The 4,911-nt window shown below is 37.8% G+C and overlaps 1 pseudogene; it reads right to left on the bottom strand.

Moving 5' to 3' along the window:
* Nucleotides 1–2,639: 2,639 nt before the first annotated feature.
* LOC138922071 (ligand-dependent nuclear receptor corepressor-like protein pseudogene) lies at nucleotides 2,640–4,548 on the bottom strand (annotated as a pseudogene).
* Between the last annotated feature and the right edge of the window lie 363 nt (nucleotides 4,549–4,911).

A 4,911-nucleotide genomic window follows, 5' to 3' on the forward strand; every position in this document is an offset into this window, starting at 1 on the left:
ATATAAAATACTTGAGGAACATTCAAATAAGTAGAAAGCACATAATGGTTGCTTTCACCTTCATTAAAAGTCTGCTGAAACTGGATTTTTCAGAAAATTGTCAATTAATAAGTAATAACTGGTAACTAAATTTATAAAGTACTTTGAAAGTTTAACATAGAGAATATCTTAATGGAATCACTGGGGGGAAGGGGAAGCCATAAATTTCCCTGCCTTTCCAAGTTTGTATGATCAAAAGTGAACTCAGTAACTAGAAACATTTTGTTTCTTTTAAAAGTTAGGAGTTGGGGGCTGGCCCCGTGGCCGAGTGGTTAAGTTCGCGCGCTCCGCTGCAGGCGACCCAGTGTTTCGTTAGTTCGAATCCTGGGCGCGGACATGGCACTGCTCATCAAACCACGCTGAGGCAGCGTCCCACATGCCACAACTAGAAGAACACACAACGAAGAATATACAACTATGTACCGGGGGGCTTTGGGGAGAAAAAGGAAAAAATAAAAAAATCTTAAAAGTTAGGAGTTGATCATTACCTACAAACTATCAAAAAATATTTAATTTACTATTTCTGACCAAAAATAAATAATACAAGTACTAAAACGCGGCAAATTAACTATAATATTACCTATAAAACTACTGAGCACTGTGAAGTCAATAGCAAAATGATCCCTGATTTTATGAATCCTGTCAAGTTTTTGGTCAGGTCATCTTTTAAATGATATAAAAGTGTTCTGTAAGTATCCCTTTACTATAAACTTCTCAATCAATTTATTAATGTAAATATAGTGTGAGGAATAAAAAAGCTCAATACAATATAAATATTATGTAATGCCTTCAAGCCCCCAAATTTTTGCAAGTAAAATTCTGTATAAAGAGGTCAATAAAATTGTGTTGAAACATTAACTTTGCTTTTCACTGGGGGCGCGGGGGGCGGGGAGGGGAAATACATTAAATCATCCAAGTTCTGGCCCTCACAAAATATGGCTTAATTCTTTAAAAAGAAAGATGACCCTGACATCTGCTGTTTTGCAATCTATTATGTATACTTTCTTGGGGGAATAAAAAAGAGCGAGAGGATTCATACCCTAGCATGCAGGTAACATTAATTGCTGAAGAGGCTTCAGTATAGATCGAAGAGACCAAATATCTACTTGGTTGTGTATTTTCCTCTCTTCAGTTTCCTTATACATATGTAAGCAGTTTTTCAATGTAATAGCTGAAAATCTCTTTAGTATTACATGTATATGTGATTATTAGATACACACAAACACAAGTGTAAAAACACAAGTATTTGACAAGGTGCACTTATTTTTTAAATTCAGCTTTGAGTATTCCTTTTGGACTTAGGAAAACTGGCTTAGAAAAATGATCAGAACCTGACTTTTAACAGAGCAAAGGGGCACTCGGAGAACTGTGAACATATGAAGCAAATCCCCAATCTTTATATGGAGGCACATGCTTTATAACATTTTACCACTAAAACGGCATACTCCATAAATCCAACATGGATACTCTGAACCACATTTTAAAACTGCTATATAAAAATTACTGGTCTCTTTTATGAGGCTAGTAAAAGTTAAAATGCACTGCCCAGCTTCTAACTGCCCAATTAGTAGAGTTTACATTACTGAAAGTTCAAAACAGCTTCAGTGTTAAATATTTGTAAATCCATTTAAGACCCTGAACAAACTGCAAATTTGGTTATTAGCAAAACGATAATGTATCGCCCACCAAAATGAAATCTGTAATTCATTTTTGATAAACTGAAAATGTTTTGAAATGTCACAGCAGCAAATATATTAAAGTTACACTGAGGTTTTTCAATAGTAGGAGTCTATCACAATCCTTAAAATTTAAAGTAGTCATAACATCAACCAACCAGCACATTTAAACCAAAATGATCATTCTCAAGCTTTTTCTGTGCCCATTATAAACATGCTCTAAGTTGCATTCCAACTTTCTTTTCTAATCTTACACATTAGCTTATTTTTCAAATGAAAAACAAAATTAAATTATTTTAATAATTAAATTTAAATTACTTTTTGTTCTTAGTATTCCATCTTATATTAAAGGATTTTATAGCTCCTGGGGTTAACAATGTGTCAGTTTTTTTCAAAAAGTGTATACCTTATAAACCCCAACTTCCTGCTACAACAACTGTTAAATGATAAATATTAAATTTCATTATACATATCATTTAAGGTTTTCTTGTCTATTCCTGGTGGATGCACTTGAGTGCATTTCATATTTCATAGAATGCACTGTAGTGTCCTAATACTGTATATATTAATTTTTCTTAGTATGGAGATAGCTGCGTATTTAAACTCTGATTGGTTGGTTGACGTACTTACAGTAACTCTAAGTATGTTAGGTAAAAATGTTTAAAAACTATTAATATCATATTTCCATTATAAGATGGTTTAACTGAATGGCTGGGGTGGTCTTTCACCTATAAAAATGTTTCACTTGACAATTACTTGTTTTCCCACAACGCTTTATGCTATTGACTACTAAAGAAAACCTCAATCTTTTTCACCTATTTATACAAGGATTAAATACAAACTATCAGAATTAAGTAAGCAACTATATAATTCTGTCCACAGTGAAAACCCTGAATAAAACTTTTTTTCAAAAGGCATGTAAGTGGTTTTTGAACTGCAAAATTTCATGTCTCCTGTCAGAGTGAGCATCTGTAATTCCCACGTGTGTGTATATAGACACACAAACACACACCTGTGCACATACACACACACACACAAACACACGTACAAACATTTTCCTAACAAGTAATCTACACAGGCTTGCTGCTGTTTTTGCAGCTGCCAGTCCCTGAATCTGTCATATTATATAACCCAGTGTCTGGTACTCGGAGTTTCTTCGGAGGAGGAGTCTTCAGTGTTCCAGATCTTTCTTTTACCTTGTATTCTAAAGTGCCGTGAGGTACCCCATAAATTCCTTGTGCTTTGGAAGCACTCATTTTGCCACTCATTACCATTGCAATAGCCTCTTCCATTATTTCATGATCATACTGCCGATAACGGCCACGTTTTTTCCTGGGCTGCTTATTATCTTTTCGATCCAATCCATCTTCAGTATTTTCAGAGGTTCCATCAACTGTTCCATTTTTAGAATTAAGACACAAAGGAGAGAGGTCCCCGGGTAGAAAGTAAGAGTCAACACTTGAGTGAGTTACGGGCCCAGAACATTCTATTTTCTTCTGTTTAGGGAGTATATTTTTCAGTTTTTGGAGAGCTGATCCTTCTAGGACTGGAGAGGTTTTGGAAACTTGATACATAACATCCAGCAGACCAGGACCATCAGGTTGTGGTTTTGAAACAGAACTTACTCGTAGTTGAGGAATTTTTAACTGTACAGTAGGACGTGAAGTTTCATATTGTAGGCTTTCATTTTTTTCTTTAAATTAGATTGAGTTTACTTTTTTCTGTGCGCTCTGCTTGAGCTCTTGCCCACAGGGCTACTTTATGCAGCACTGCACAAGTTTCTTTACTGTCTTTATATGAGTAACTATCACTGAAATCTCGAGCTTTGTTTTTAAAAGATGCAGGCTTCCCTGCTGGTAAGGCTTCTAAGTGGAGAAGTAAAGTTTTTTGAGGTATGCCTGCTTTATTTCTGTCCAGTGCTCCAGACTGAATGTCTTTCAAAGCTTTTGAGAGCAAACCATCTGCAAACTCAGCACTTCTCTCCACATAGTCCTCTCTGTTTCTCTGTAGTCTCCCAGCCATTGAATTTTCAGAAGAAGGATCGCATACGGACGACTCTTCAGATTTTATGCTGGTTTTCTTTGTAGAGAGATCTAACACTCCATCCCCTTGCTGAGTATTTTGTTCTTGCATTCGATTCACAGTGAGGTCTAAGGGGCCTTCCTGTTCTTCCTGAAGGGAGTTTTCTGCTTGATTCATTTGAATACTTTTACATATTAGACTTGGTCCAATTGAACCATTTCTATTCTCTTGAATTTTACCACTTTTTGAAATATACTCAATTGCAAACTGACGTATCATCTTTTTCATTAATTCCTGAGCAACTAGGGGAATGTTAGGATCACAGTTCTGAGGAAGGTCTTTCTTTCGAAAGAGTGCATTTAGCTAATTTTCTGCTTGGCATTCAGTCTTTCAGTGTTGCACTGGCCCTGAGATGACAGTTCCTCTGTTGGTGTTGACTGTGAAGAATCAAGAGATGGTAGACAATCCTTCAAATAAACTCAGGGCTCTTCGTAGCCGTGGTCCATAAAGCCCTTCTAAAATACTCTCAAAACCTACACAGTGCATGAGACGGTGGCGCCAAGAGTCGAGTTCCCGCCGGCATCCTCTCCTCTCCGCCGCGCACCGAGGGCTCCGGCACCGGGCGGCGAGGGCAGCGGCCACTCTCTCTCTTCCCTTGTCCATCCGCGTCCCGCGTCACGCGCCCTCATTTACATACGAGCGGCGCAGGCACGAGGCAGGGGCGCGAGCCCCGGAGCGCCAAAAACAAATCATTTTAAGAATGAGACCAAGAATAGACTCATTTTGTAATGATCAAAGTTGAGGAGCAGAAAACAACCAGAGATGTGCTTTTCCTCAGTGAAGGCGGGAGGAAGCCAGGGGCAGGAGGGCAGTGAATCCCTTTGATACTGGGAGAAAACCAATTCCGAGAGAGCCAATCAGAGGGCACGGGAAGGGGCTGGAAATAAATGTCACCTCGACAAAACCTACCCAGTTGTATCAAAGCTTGGCCCTGACTTCAAGGCCTTCATTCGCAGCTAAATAGTTTCTGTTTTAATTTTATTAAAGTATACTAACGCATACATTTGTTATGAAAAAAATCAAGTCATACAAAATAATAATGAGGGACAAAAGTTCTCCACAGGCAATTACTTTTCACTTTGTTTTTTATTTCTTCCGGTGACTGCCTCCATAT

This window comes from Equus caballus, unplaced genomic scaffold (assembly GCF_041296265.1).
Source record: "Equus caballus isolate H_3958 breed thoroughbred unplaced genomic scaffold, TB-T2T haplotype2-0000448, whole genome shotgun sequence".
NCBI classification, from domain to species: Eukaryota; Metazoa; Chordata; class Mammalia; order Perissodactyla; family Equidae; genus Equus; species Equus caballus.